Here is a 15,637-nt window from a genome sequence, read left to right on the forward strand (position 1 = left end):
TGCCTGGCCAATTCCATCTTTACTTCAAGGTTTATTTTTCATTGCCTGTCTTATTACCTACATAGATTTTATCTTTTTTGAACATTCTTATGCTTCCCTCTCACTTTTATTCTATTGTCTTCTTGAAACATCATATCAGTTCACTCCACTTGTGATTATGTCTCTCTCTCTAACTAGCTATAAACTACTTAAAGGCCGGAGTAGCCCCAATTCTTGTATCTCTTTCTCATCTTCCAGTACTCATCCTAGGACTGTGCCTTACATTTGATGGCTATTAAAAATTATTTGCAGATTCGATTTTGATCCTGAGGCAGGATTAGATGAAGCCTTTCATTTCATAGCTTAACCCCTAATGTTCACAGCAAGGTCACTCAGGGAGAAACCTCAGACCAGGAACGAGGACCAGAAACCAAAGCCTCAGAGTCAAGATGAATGCAATGCTGAGGAGGTGATGAGCCCCAAAAGGGGCCGTGTTCACTGACGGCAGTCTGGCTGGTTTAATCAGGATTTGACCCTAGAATGAATGAATTTTGAAGAAAAGAAGGATAATTTTGATTCAGAATTTAAAATTTCTTCCCTGGAAGGAAAGTAATTCTTAGTATTAGACATCTAGTTCACCATCACAGCCTTAATTAATAGTTCCTGAAAAGTAAAGGGTGGGCTGACATTACATCTCTCTCCAAAGACAGCAGGGAAAGCCACAAAATGGGTGATAGAGCAATCTAGGCACCAAAGGCTATGGTTTGGGAAAGGGAGTGTGGGGTGACTTTGGTGCTTTACTGATGGGGCATCAATTTGTAAAGCAAAAATGGGTCAGGCCACATCATTGCTCATTCCAGGAGGCATCATTCAGATGGCAGTCTCTGTGAATCTCTTGTGTGACAACATCAAATGAGTCTTTGAAAGGGAGACTGACTGACAACCCACTTGCTTCTAGATGTATATCAGGTATGTGGAGCTCATGGGGGCCAGGGGTGTTGTAGATAGTACATAATGCTGAAACTTGCTCTACAGGTCTAATTAGGGTTTATGGCAAAACAAACAAACAAAACCCTGGATTATTAACTCAAAAATAAGAGCTCAAGTTTACAGTTATTTTACATGTGCCTATGTATCCATCAGCAGAAGCTAAAATCCCTTCTTCACTTTCTACAACTCAAAAGACTATTTTTTTTAATAGGTTCACCCTCCCATCAACAACAACAATAAAATGAGTTTAAGAAGAGGTGGCGAGAACACACAGAGGGACATACAAAAATGATCTTATAAGCAAAAATGAAGTATACTTAATGACCCAGACAACCACGATGGTGTGGTCACTCACCTAGAGCCAGACATCCTGGAGTGTGAAGTCAAGTGGGCCTTAGGAAGCATTCCTATGAACAAAGCTAGTGGAGGTGATGGAATTCCACCTGAACTGTTTCAAATCCTAAAAGATAATGCTGTTAAAGTGCTGCACTCAATATGTCAGCAAATTTGGAAAACAGCAGTGGCCACAGGACCAGAAAAGGTCAGTTTTTATTCCAATCCCAAGGGCAATGCCAGAGAATGTTCAAACTATAATACAATTACAGTTCTTTCACATGTTAGCAAGATAATGCTCAAAATCCTTCCAGCTAGGTTTCAACAGTATGTGAACCGAGAAATTCCAGATGTACAGCCTGGGTTTAGAAAAGGCAGAGGAACCAGAGACCAAATTGCCAACATTTGTTGGATCCTGAAGAAAGCAAGGGAGTTCCAGAAAACTATATACTTCTGTTTCATTGACCACACAAAAGACTTTGGAGGATCACAACAAACTGTGAAAAATTCTTTTTTTTTTAAATTTATTTATCTATTTTTTAACTTTACAATATTGTATTGGTTTTGCCATACATTGACATGAATCCCCCATGGGTGTACATGTGAGATGGGAATACCAGACCACCTTACCTGCCTCCTGCAAAACCTGTATGCAGGTTAAGAAGCAACAGTTAGGACCAGACATGGAACAACAGACTAGTTCAAAATTGGGAAAGGAGTATGACAAGGCTGTATATTGTCACCCTGTTTATTTAACTTATATGCAGAATACATCATGTGAAAAGCCAGGCTGGATAAATCACAAGCTGGAATCAAGATTGCCTGGAGAAATATCAACAACCTCAGATACACAGATGATGTAACTCTCATAGTACAAAGTGAAGAGGAACTAAAGAACCTCTTGATGAAAGTGAAAGAGGAAGGTGGAAAAGCTGGCTTGAAACTTTACTTTCAAAAAATGAAGATCATGGCATTTGGTCCCATTACTTCAAGGCAAATAGATGGGGAAACAATGGAAACAGTGACAGACTTTATTTTTTGGGCTCCAAAATCACTGCAGACACTAACTGCTGCCAGGTAATTAAAAGATGCTTGAAAGAATAGCTATGACAAATCCAGACAGCATATTAAAAAGCAGAGACATCACTTTGCTGACAAAGGTCCATAGAGTCAAAGCTACTGTTTTTCCAGTAGTCATGTATGGATGTGAGAGTTGGACCATAAAGAAGGCTGAGTGCTGAAGAACTGATGCTTTGACCTGTGGTGCTGGAGGAGACTCTTGAGAGTCCCTTGGACTGCAAGGAGATAAAACCAGTTAATCCTAAAGGAAATCAAACCTGAATATTCATTGGAAGGGCTGATGCTGAAGCTAAAATTCCAATACTTTGATCACCTGATGCAAAGACCTGACTCACTGGAAAAGACCCTGATGCTGGGAAAAGACTGACGGCAGAAGGAGAAGGAGAGGCAGAGGATGAGATGGTCGGATAGCATTACCCATTCAGTGGACAAGAATTTGAGCAAACTCCTAGAGAAGGAAATGGCAACCCACTGCAATATTCTTGCCTGGAGAATCCCATGGACAGAAGAACCTGGTGGGCCTCTGAGGTCCATGGGGTTGCACAGAGTTGGACATGACTGAGTGACTAACACTTTCACTTTCACCAGGAGATAGTGAAGGACAGGGGACTCTGGCATGCTGTAGTCCATGGGGTTGCAAAGAGTCATTCCTTACTTAGGGACTGAACAAGAACCACAGCAGCAACAACAATCCTCCCATCATTTCTCTAAGGGCCCTGGCATTCCCCTAATATAGGAGAGGAAAAACTGTTTTCCCTCTCCCCATTTTAGGTTCACTACCTGGGGCCCTGTAAATTAGATTGATAAAAGACAGATTAACAGGAGAAAACAAATGCAAGTTTATTAACATGTGAATGGTACCTATACAGAAGAGCCCTCAATGATGAGTAACTCAAATTGGTGGTTAGAACTTGGACTTATATAGTATCTTAAAAGCAAATTTTTGGAGAAGTGACAAGACAATGGAAAAGGTCTTTGAGCTTCTAAGTGAGCAGTTGGAGGGAAGGTGAATATTAATATATGGACGAACTAATGGGTGATAGGGGTTGTTTTAGTAAAGTTTGCGATGTATATCCCTCTAGTGCCATCTCTGGGCTGATAAGGGTCTAGAGTTGTGATTTACCTCTGTCCTTCTTGAACAGGGAATGGGGCCACCTTTACAAATTTATGTCCTGCTTCTGGGCAAGTAGGGGGAGGGCAGAGAGCTTTTTTGTGTCTGCTTCTCCTCAGTTGCCTTCAGTTCAAAATTATTCTTATGCCAAGGTGGCATATTTGGGGGCAGTACCTTCTGCTACCCTCATAGCTCCATGAGTAGGCTCCCAGCTCCGCATCCTAGGTCACCAGTGCAATAGCTTAATTTCCACTTCGTTGAACTTCTTTGGGGACTGTGAGCCATCACCTAGTACCAGCTGCCTTGATCACACAGGATTCTCAGACTCTGGAAGGTGATGTCACCCTCTGTGCCCGTATTCCTGTATCCCGGAGGTAGTCTGTCTGGGATGATCAGATCATGTCAAAAGAAGCACATGAACAGGCAGGAGGAAGGAGAGAACACCTGAGCAGTCTTTCTGATGGCCGTGTGTGTGGACTAGGGGCATTAGGGCACAGCTGCTGCTGCAGTGGCTACCCTTTGCCAAGTGTTGAAATTAATGATCATGCTTCTATTCCAGTCCTCTGTTGCTGAGAATTCAGAACTAATTATAAATATGCTCAATGGTCGTTTATCCCAAACCTTAATATTTGTTCTCTTCTCTGCCCTACCCTAATCTGGGGAGTGGGAGTGGAGGATATCTGAGATAAATGGGCTGGGAGGAGTCAAGAGGAAACTGCTGTAAAGCTGATTTTCCAGTTTGTCTGGCCAGTAGATTGCCAGCCCCAGCCACTCTCCCCTCCTCCCAAAACTTGACTGCCCATAGATTACACAGTTACTCATTTCATTGGAGGGAATTGACTGGTTTGGTGGAGGAAGACTGTCAAATAAACCCTCAGCAATTGTTTATAAATTCTTTTAGATTGCTTGAGTACATAGGAGTCATGATGATCTTTATAGAAGGTGATGAAATTATATACTAGGATTAAAACAACCACATGAATAAAGCTGTTTATAAGCAGACACCAACAAAAGTGCTTTTTTTTCCAGCCTATGGGAGAAAAAAAATATAATTGTAAAAATTTAACCTTTATTCCTTTGTAACTTTCCACAGATTGAGAAGATAGGGCGTTGCCTGAAAAACAGCAACAAAATTTTTCAATCTAAGAACAGAGTTTTGAATTGAGATGATCATAAGGGTTTTGAATGTTCATCCCCGCCTAGGAACTGCTTTGAGTTATAGGACACGCAGCAGCCCCAAGTGGCTCACTTTGCTGTTGTTTTGTTTGCACTGAACACATAAGAGGAAAGGAGGCGATGTTACCATGTTGCTTTGGAGCAATGATGAGATTCAGGGTGTCCTCTGCTGTGTCCTTCAGTCCACTCTGTGCAGGCCTTGAGACCTCTCCTTTCTCCCATCAGTAGGGATTGCATTAATCAGCTCAGGCTGCCATAACTAAAATACTAATGAATGGGTGGCTTAGACAAATATATTTTCTCACAGTTCTGAAGACTGAGAAGTCCCAGATCAAGGTCCAGCAGGGTCAGTTTCTGATAAAGACTCTCTTCCTGGCTGCCTTCTCCCTGTGTCCTCACAGGGTGGGGAGAGAGAATAAGCTCTCTGCTGTCTCCTGTTACATAAACTTATCAGGGTCCCACCCTTATGACTTCATCTAACCTTAATTACTTTATTACTTCAAATACAGTCACACTGGGAGTTAGGGCTTTAACATATGAATTTAGAGGGGCACAATTTGACCCATAGCGTTCCACTTTTAGCCCCCCAGATTCATGTCTTATTGCCTGCAAAATACGTTAACTCCATTCCAACAGCCCCCAAAGTCAGCTTATTCCAGTATCAACTCTGAAGTTTAAAGTCTCAGATATTTAGATAAATATCATCTAAAGCAGGTATGCATGATGCCTGAGGGGTAAAATCATCCTAAGGCAAAATTCTTCAGCTGTGATCCTGGTGCGTGCCTGCTAGGTAGCTTCAGTCCTGTCCGACTCTATGTGACCCCATGGACTGTTGCCCACAAGGCGCCTCTGTCCATGGAGGTTCTCCAGGCAAGAATACTGGAGTGGGTTGCTGTTTCCTTCTCCAGGGGAAATTCCTGACCCAGAGATCAAACCTGTATCTCTTACATCTCCTGCATTGGCAGGCAGGTTCTTTACCGCTAGTGCCACCAAACCAGACAAATTATGCACTTCCAAAATACAATGGTGGGCAGGCATAGGATAGACATTCCCATTCCAAATGGGAGAAATCCAAAGGAAGAAATGGTTGATGGGTCCCAAGCAAGGTAAATTTCATTAGCTCTTAAGGTTTGCAATAATCCACTTTGGCTCAGTGCCCTGCCTGCTAGACCCACTGGGGTGGCTGTCCTGCCTTCAGGACCCACTGGAGCAGTAGTTCCACCTTCACAGCTCTGGTACTAGGGATCCTGCCCCCAAGGCTCTGGGCAGCTCCACCCTGGAGGCTGTCTGTCCTGTTGAGACCAAGACAATGGCCTCACCCTTTGAAACCAAGGAGGCAGCCCTAAGGATTTCTGAATTACCTGAGCAGTTATTCTTCCCTTTTTTTGAAGACTAAGAGACATTTACAGCCTAACAGCTCTATGGTCCTGTTCTTAAAACCTAAAAAGTCCAATAGCCTTCCTTCATTTTATTTCATTTTTTCTGTCTCCTTTAGTTCACATTGACCGTGTCTTTCCAGGTATAAATGAAATTAAGTGAAACTTGCTCAGTCATGTCCAACTCTTTGTGATTTCTTGGACTGTAGCCCGTCAGGCTCCTCTGTCCATGGAATTCTCCAGACAAGAATACTGGAGTGGGTTGCCATTTCCTTCTCCAGGGAACTTCCCGACCCAGGGATTGAACCTGGGTCTCCTGCATTGCTGCTGGACTCTTTACCATCTGAGCCACCAAGGAAGTCAGGTATAATCAGGTATAATCACATCAATATTCCTGGCTTCTGCTGAGATGAACTAAGTCCAGGAATTGCATCCAAGATCTCTCTATCAAATGGTTGTTCATGTACCGTTGGTATCCTCTTCACAGCAAAATTTCTCTCTCTCTCTCTTTTTTTTTGCAACATGAATAGGCTGATAATTTTCCAAATCTTCAAGTTTTGATTCCTTTTTGCTTAGGAGGTAGAGCAGTGGTCCCACCTCCACAGCTCTGATACTGGGGTTCTTCAAATCATCTCTCTCCTTTCACATTTTACTATGAGTTAGGAGGAATCAAGCCACTCCAATACTTTGCTTGAAAATCTCCTCAGTTAAATATCCAATTTTATAGTTCATAAATTCTACCTTCCACAAAACATCAAGCCTTAAGTGTGGCCATGCTCTTTGCCACTTTGTGACAAGGATAACCTTTCCTCTAATTTCCAAAAACATGTTCCTTATTTCCATCTGAAATCTTACCAGAATCACCTTTAAGTTCTAATCCAAGTCCAAAGGCCTGAGAACCCAGAGAATTGATGAAATAAATTTCAGTTGAAAAGTTGGCAGGCTTGAGACCAAAGAAGAGCTGATGTTTCAGTTCAAGTTCAAAGACAGGAGAAGACCAATGTCCCAGCTGAAGGCTGCCAGGCCAAAGGAGTCTCCTCTTATTCAGCATTTTGTTCTCCTCAGGTCTTCAACTGATTGGATGAGGCCCACTCACATTAGGGAGGGCAATCTGCTTTACTTAGTCTATCAGTTCAAATGTTTACCTCATCCAGAAACACCTTCACAGACACAATCAGAATAATGTTTTACCAAATGTCTGGGTACCCATGTCCCAGTCAAGTTTGTCCATAAAATTACCTACCACAGAGATGATCCAAGGAGGTCATAAAAGAATGTTAAAGCCTTTCCCTTAACAAGCTTTCCCTGAGGGACTTCCCTGGTGCTCCAGTGGTTGCAACTACTGAGCGCATGCACTCTGGAGCCCTCACACCACAACTGGAGAGTCTGCATGCTGCAGCCAAGTTCCCTTGTGCTGCAAGTAAGACCTGATGCAGCCAAAAATGAATAATAAGTAAATATCTTAAACACATGCACGAAAACCAGCCTTTGATTGAGCATATGCTAGGTAAAATGTTCCATTCCTAAGACTTGATTCCAAGTGGATTAGATTGTTACCACAGATACTAAGCTCTTCTCTACTGGATGGTGTGATACAGCCCACAGTTTCAGTGATTGTAGGCTATGAATGGCAGTACTGCCATGAAATGGGCAGCAGTTGCAAGGAGGCAAGGCAGGAGGAGCTCTGCTAGATCAGTGCTTCTCAAGGAGTATATGAAGTACTTGGGTAGCTCATCAAAATGCAGATTCTGATTCAGCAGTTCTGAGGTACAGCTTGAGAGTCTTCATTTCTCATAAACTCCCAGGTGATGCTAATCCTGCTGGTCTAGGGATCACATTTTGAATAGTAAGGTACTAGATGAGTTGTAAGGTCCCTTCTGATTCTCAAAATTTGGTGCAATTCAGCAATTCTCAATGAATTTATTGGGTGCCATGATAGTATGAAGTAGACAATAGAGAGGTATAAAATATGTATTTCCTGCCTTCAAAGTGCTAACTTACATTGAGAAATCTGAACAAATAGCTACAACTTAAGTAATGGCTCAGATTTCTTGGTCTACCTCTGAGTGTCTGGACTCTTAGGAAGGCGTTCTTTCTGAAGCTTTTGTATCAATGCCTTGCCTTCCCAAGAAGTTTGGTCTCATTTTTTGGCGGGGGAAGCCAGGAATCTGAAATGTGGTATTTTAACCACCTAGAAAACTAACCCAAACAGGTGAATAAGAACAAGAAGAAAATCAGTTCAATGAAAAAGTGTAGTGTTCTTTATAATCCCACAATATCAAATGTATTGGGCTGCATCCCTGACAAAACTAAGAGTACACAGCCTTATGCACAATCTAGCTCTGAGAAAGGACGTCTCTGAATTCCCCCAAGAAGGAATGGAGGAGACACTCAGCAGGGAATGTCTACCACTGTGGATAGGGATCATGTGTGCTTGGATGGGAATGGTCATGGGGCCTTCAGAAGGGCCAGTATTATCAAGCAGTCTTTCAAGCTAAGGACCTTGATCCCTTAGGTTCAACTCAGAGTGGCAAAGGTTGGGGAGGGAGGAGTTGAGAGGTAGTCAAAAAACTGGTAAAACTATAAACAAAAATGGGAGAATGCGATGGTATGAGGGATGGGGTGGGGAACCTCTCTGGCCCAGAGAAGGAAGGCGGCGGAAGGACCAGGTGATTCCCCTTGTGGTGTTAACTATGAAATGAATAGCTGGCCACAACAAGCAAAACACTTGCTGAGTACATCTTTTTACAGTGAATAGCTCAGGCTAGACTCATGATTGTTGTTGAAAGAGAAACCACTTTCCTGAACAGTTCTCCCGCCACAATCCAGTTCTCCAGTCCTTGCTTGCCCAGCCCTAGTCACCACTCTCTACCCTCCATGGTGGCCCTGCTAAGGTGGAAGGCAATTGGAAAACCTTGGTCCTTATACACACACACACACACACACACACACACACACACACTCCCCTTACCAGGCCAGTTGATTGAGCTCAGAATGCCTGAGCTGGTGGGAGTTGGAAGAGGGGGAAGGGGGAGGGAAGGGAGAGGAGAATCAAACAGAACCCTTCTCATCTTTCTATCAGCAGCCAGGCAAGGAATATTGTTCAGCATGGCACAAAAGCAGCCCTGAAAATAGCTGCCGCCAGAGCAGGGCTGCCAACCACCGCCTGAGATAATGTCTACTTGGAGACACTGGTGTCTTTGTGGCGCTGTCAGTGTCCCTATTGTTCCCAAGCCTATTGCCTGGGGAATATTGTTCCCAGCTTTTGTCTCCTCCGGTTCACTTTTGTTTGCCTTTACTTACCCTTTCATTCCTTGCTGCCTTTGTGCTCTTCCATTTTCTCCTTTGTCTCTCCTTCTCTAAGCCTGCCTGTGGCTGTGGATTGGTGCCCAGGGAGACAATAGGCCCTACCCACCCCCAACCTATGGCCCCACCCTGAGCCACACACACTCCATAGTTCTCGCCCTCCTAAGTGGCACCCAAAATGTCCCAAAGGCGGGAGAGCCTGGAGGGAGGGTGGGGTACAAACTACCCATTCCCCTCCTGGTAACAGCGAGGCAGGACAATGGGGTATTTGGTTCCAGGAGGAAGTCTAAAACGCCTAAAGTGGGTCCCTGGCTCTTTCTGGATCTCTTTCTCTTTTAAAAAAAAAAAAAAAAACAGGTTTAGGGCCCAGTCAAAGGGATAGGACATGCTCACACTCCACCTCCCCCAAACCCTCTCTCAAATGCCCAGCATGCATGTCTCTGACCAGGGCACTCATTTTTCTTCCCCCTCCCTTTCAGCCTCCTGGATCAAAGCAACTTCTGTTTATTTGCACATTCAAATCCAGACTGCCTCCAGTAATCCGATCCAGCCAGGCGCCAGGATGGTGCAAGAAAAGCCCCGCCTGCACCCTTCCCCCATCTAACAGCTCTTTTGGCAGAACTGGGTAAGGCAGGGGACAGGGGTCTCCTAGGGTCAGAGCTGGGAGTGGAAGAGAGGCTGGCAGTAAGATAAAATTGCCAATTCCTTTAGAATGGCCTGTGGTTCTGTCATTTCAATGACAGGGGACTTTAAATCATCAAAAGAGACTTGAAAAATATAGGACTAAGGCCTTGAATTTGCCTGCCACCCCCTAGTATGCTCAGGTGTCCAGTGGACACCCTGCCCTGCAGAGAGACTCCTTCTTAGTTCCAGCTAAGAGAGGACAGGCCCCAGGCTGTACTTAAGGGGCTGGCATCGACTTTAAGCCTCAGAAGCTGTTGATAGAAAGTGCTTTTTGTCTACCTCCCCCAACTTCCGGCCTCTGTACAGAAGAGGACAGTAATTGGAGAGTTGAGGAAGTTTTTACTTTGGGGGAAGGCTAAGAGTAGGGACTTAGCCTGAAGCCAGAGAGGAGCCTCTACTCTCTCATTGTTCTAGTTCCAAGGACAATGGGAATAGTCTCCAGAGGGTCATTGTTTCAAAAGCTAGAGATTGGGTAGGGGATTTCCGGAAAGTTTGAATGGAAGCCAGGCTTGGCTGGGAGGAGACAGGAGGAGGAGGAAGAGGAGGAGGAAGGGGAAAAGGAACGGGAGGTGGCCGTCTGGGGTTAGGGGAAGCAGCTACTGGGCCCTGAGGATGAACTTGCCCTCCTGATTTCATTTCTCTCCATTCAATACTGCTCCTTTTTGTTCTGATTTTGTTCTGCCTTTCTCCCTATTCCTCTTTTCCAGCTGAAATTAACTCTAAATTCTTAATACTCTTAAGTAAAAAGAGAAGCAAAAATAATTTTCTCTGCCTTAAGAGAAAGAGTTCAGTCTGTTCCACCATTGTAAGCTAAGGTACACTGTAGAACCACCAAAGGTGATTGTGTATCAGGCAATATATTCAATTTATTTGAGACTAAAATATTTCCCTTGTAGCTAGGGATGACCAATGAAACATAAATGAAGAGGTGATGTTACCGCTGAAATCTTAGCTTTCTCTGCCACCGAAGACAAATTAAAAAAAAAAAAATAGAGACAGAATTTGGAGGAAATAGAAAGGTGGTTTCAATCTTCATCCAGCAGAGGGGGAAAACACGATAGGTTCATGCCTCAAAACTATGCACCCCCCCCCCCCGCCCCCGAGGAATCTGGGGGATTATATAAGAAGCGAGCTTGCAGTCAGGGGTAAGAGATGAGGAACAAAGGTGTGAAGATCTTATTCTTTGCTTTGTTTCAAAAACAGTCATAGGCTGGCATCCAATAATCAGGTCTGGGAGTCTGGTAGCCAAGTAGTTGGGTCCACTGTCTTTTGTGTATTGCATTGTGGCATTTTTTTCTGTTTTCAAAAAGAGAACAACTACTACAAGGGGTGGTTTGCAAAGAGAGTGCTATAAAGGTGAGCACCAGATACAGGATGTAATTTGCATAGTCAAAGGATAATAGGTACAAAATGTCAGAAAAGCAAACTTAGTTACAGACTACAGATTAGGAACAGTTGTGGTGTTGGAGAAGACTCTTGAGAGTCCCTTGGACTGCAAGGAGATCCAACCAGTCCATCCTAAAGGAGATCTGTCCTGGGTGTTCATTGAAAGGACTGATGTTGAAGCTGAAACTCCAGTACTTTGGCCACTTGATGCCAAGAGCTGACTCATTTGAAAAGACCCTGATGCTGGGAAAGATTGAAGGCCGGAGGAGAAGGGGATGACAGAGGATGAGATGGTTAGATGGCATCACCGACTCAATGGACATGGGTTTGGGTGAGCTCCAGGAGTTGGTGATGGACAGGGAGGTCTGGCGTGCTGCGGTTCATGGGGCCGCAAAGAGTCAGACATGACTGAGTGACTGAACTGAAAGTAAAAACTAAGAGTGATCAGTCCTGCTTACTGTTCTCTTTATCTTCTTTGCTCTCAGGAAAGAAAAGAAAAACTCATTCCTTTCTTTTTTTCATTGCAACAGTGAGGTATATGGGAACTTCACCTAAAGGGGAATAACTTTTTGCCCTTTCCCACTTTCCTCTTTTTTTTTGAATTGTACACTTTCTTGTTTTTAATTTTAAAATAATTATGTATTTATTTATTTTTGGCTGTGCTGGGTCTTCATTGCTGCAGCTTTTTTCTAGCTGCAGTGGTCAGGGCAAGGGCATCAGTAGTTGTGGCATGCAGGCTCTAGAGCACAGGCTCAATGTGGCACACAGGCCTAGTTGCTCCAGGCATGTGAGATCCTCCTGGACCAGAAATCGAGCCCATGTCTCCTGCATTGGCAGGCAGATTTTTTACCACTGTGCCACCAGGGAAGCCCCTCACTTCCCTCTTTGACCTGGCTGGAATATGGTTGAGATGGCTGGAGATCTAGCAACCATCTTGAGACCACAAAGGGACAATGAAGGGAGTTTGAAAGTTTTCTGTTAAGGAAAGCCAAACAGAAAAATAGAAAGTTCTTGGATCCCTGATGACTGAAGAACTACAATTTTAGCCTCAAACTTCCTACTATGAGGTTTACTTATGTGGGAGTAGAAAATCATTTATTTGATTAAGCCCTCTAATTTGGGCCCTTATTATTAGGACTCAGACACAAATCTCACTAATACAGTGGCATGATTTACATCAACAAGGGAAGAAATTTCTATACCATTTCTTTCTGTTTGTTGAACTGCTAGAAAAAAGAAAAGTCAAAAGAGATATCCCATTGTGTACTAGAGCATGTGAATAATACTGTAAGTTTTCAGAGTGAAGTCACAAGCTGAGTTTGGGGGCAGGGACTAGAGAGAACACAATTGTTCTATACAATAAAGTAGAAGAAATCATTCTGAACTGACTGGGAGAAGTGAAGAGGCCAAGCAACATGTAGAAGATTGCTATGGCTAGTTATATGGACACTAGAATGAAGTGGCAGCTGATAGCTTGAAAGAAGAGAAGGGGGAATCTCTAAAGAAGACACAGAAATAAAAAGACACCATTTATTAATATTAATCAGGCTTCTGCAACATCATATAAAAATGGACAATTCAAAATGATGAGTATGTGTCATCAAAACAAATTCACTCCATGTAATAATTCAAGAGCCAAGTTCTGGGTCAAGAGAGCAGGGGAAACAATTGCTGAAACCTCCTCTTTCTTCTCTGAACACAGAAAATGAGGGAGAAAATAGATTTAAAAGCCAAACTTGAGAACAAGAAAAGGAAATATTAAAAGCTACCAAAGAGGTAAAACAGATTACTTAACAAGAAATAAGAATCAGATTGATACCAGACCTTCTCATATTTAACAGCAGATGCCAAAAAATAATGGAATAAAATCATCAAAATAGTGAAATAAAACAATGTTAAATATAAAATTCTATGCCCAATGAGACTATTATTCCAGATTAAAGGTAAAGACATCTTTAGGCATGAAAGATCTCAGAAATCTTAGTAATCACAGACTTCCATTGAAAGAGCTACTTCAACAAGAAGAAAAGTGAATCCTAAAAGAGAAAATGTGGGATGTAAAGTTTAACAGATTTTCATATAGCATGTGTAATTTTTTGTACTTTTTTTTTTTTTTAGATTCCACAAATAATATGATTGTCTTCCTCTGTCTGACTTACTTCACTCAGTATGCGTATCTTTAGGTACATTCATATTGCTGCAAATGTAATTATTTTGTTCTTTTTTTATGGCTGAGTAATATTCCATTACTAAATGGATGATGAAGCTGAATCTCCATTGTTTTTGTCATCTGATGAGAAGAGCTGACTCACTGGAAAAGTTCCTGATGCTGGGAAAGATTAAGGGCAGGAGAAGAAGAGGGCATCAGAGGATGAGATGGCTGGATGGCTTCACCAATACAAAGGACATGAATTTGGGCAAACTTCAGGAGATGGTGAAGGGCAGAGAGGACTGGCATGCTGCAGTTCTTGGGGTCTCAAAGAGTCGGACATGACTGGGTGACTGAACAACAACAACAATAATATTCCATTGTGTAGATGTACCACATCTTCATCCATTCCTCTCTCGATGAACATTTAGGCTGCTGCCAGGTCTTGGCTGTTGTAAATAGTGCTTCAGTGAACATTGGAGTGCAAGTCTTTTCAAATTATGTCCTTTCAAATTATGATTTTCTCCAGTATATGCCCGGGAGTGGGATTGCTAAATCATATGGGAGTTCTATATTTAGTTTTTTTATGGAACCTCCACACTGTTCTCCATAATGGTTGTACCAATTTATGTTCCCTCAAACAGTGTAGGAGGATTCTTTTTCTCCTCACTCTCTGCAGCATTTATTGCTTGTGGAGTGTTTGATGGTTACTCTGACCAGTGTGAGGTGATATTTCAATGTAGTTTTGACTTGCATTTCTTTAAGAATTAGTGATGCTGAGCATCTATTAATGTGCTTTTTGGCCATCTGTATGTCTTCTTTGGGGAAATGTCTATTTAGATCTTCTGCCCATTTAAAAATTTTATTTTTGGCTACACTGGGTCTTCATTGCTGCATGTGGGCTTTCTCTAGTTGCAGCAGGTGGGAGCTACTCTCTAGTTGTGATGTGTGGGCTTCTCATTGCAGTGGCTTCTCTTGTTGCAGACCTTGGGCTCTAGAGTGTGCACGCTTTAATAGCTGTGGTGCACAGGCTTAGTTGCCCACAGCATGTAGAATCTTCCCATATCAGGGACTGAACCAGTGTTCCCTGCATTGGCAGATGGATTCTTAGCCACTGGACCACCCTGAAAAGTCTCTTATGCCTGTTTTTTGAGTTGTTTGTTGTTTTGATATTGAGCTGCATGAGCTGTTTTTATATTTGGGGGATTAATCTCTTATTGGTCACTTCATTTGCAAATATTTTCTCCCATTCTGTGGGCTGTTTATCATTTTGTTGATGGTTTCCTTTGCTTTGCAAAAGCTTTTAAGTTTAATTAGACCCCATTTGTTTATTTTTGCTTTTATTTTCATTACTCTAGGAGGTGGATCCAAAAAGATATTGCTGTGGTATATGTCTGAAAGTGTTCTGCTTATGTTATGCTCTAAGAGTTATAAAGTATCCAGTTTTCTATTTAGATCTTTATTGCATTTTGAGTTTATTTTTGTGTATAGTGTTAGAGAATGTTCTAATTTCATTCTTTTACAAGTAGCTGTCTAGTTTTCCTAGAACCACTTATTGAAAAGATTATGTTGTATATTCGTGCCTCCTTTGTCATAGATTAGTTGAGCATAGGTGTATGGGTTTATCTCTGGACTTTAAAAAATCCTGTTCCATTCATCTGTATTTCTGTTTTGTGCCAGTACCAAACTGTTTTGATTGCTGTAGCTTTGTAGTATAATCTGAAGTCAGGGAGCCTGATTCCTCCAGCTCTATTTTTATTTCTCAAGATTGCTTTGGGCTTCTGGTTCAAGATGGCAGAGCAGAAGGACATGGGCTCATCTCCTGTGAGAGCACCAAAATCACATCTAGCTGTTGAACACCCATTGACAGGAGGATGCTGGAACCTACCAAAAAAAGAAACCCCATGTCCAAAGACAAAGAAGAAGCCTCAGCAAGGTGGTAGGAGGGGCACAATCACAATAAAATCAAATCCCATACCTGCCAGATGGGTGACCCTCAAACTGGAGATCAAAGTTCCAAAGAAGTTCTCCCACTGTTGCGAAGGTTCTGAACCTCATGTCAGGCTC

The 15,637-nt window shown here is 42.6% G+C and overlaps 1 long non-coding RNA gene across 1 annotated transcript in view; it reads right to left on the bottom strand.

Moving 5' to 3' along the window:
• LOC145507708 (uncharacterized) overlaps window positions 1-15,637 on the bottom strand; it is a 76,790-nt gene that overhangs the window by 36,063 nt on the left and 25,090 nt on the right. The gene's annotated exons all lie outside the window — the stretch shown is intronic.

The sequence above is a fragment of the Giraffa tippelskirchi genome, chromosome 5 (genome assembly GCF_054371585.1).
Source record: "Giraffa tippelskirchi isolate mGirTip1 chromosome 5, T2T-mGirTip1v1.2.pri, whole genome shotgun sequence".
In the NCBI taxonomy this organism is placed as follows: domain Eukaryota; kingdom Metazoa; phylum Chordata; class Mammalia; order Artiodactyla; family Giraffidae; genus Giraffa; species Giraffa tippelskirchi.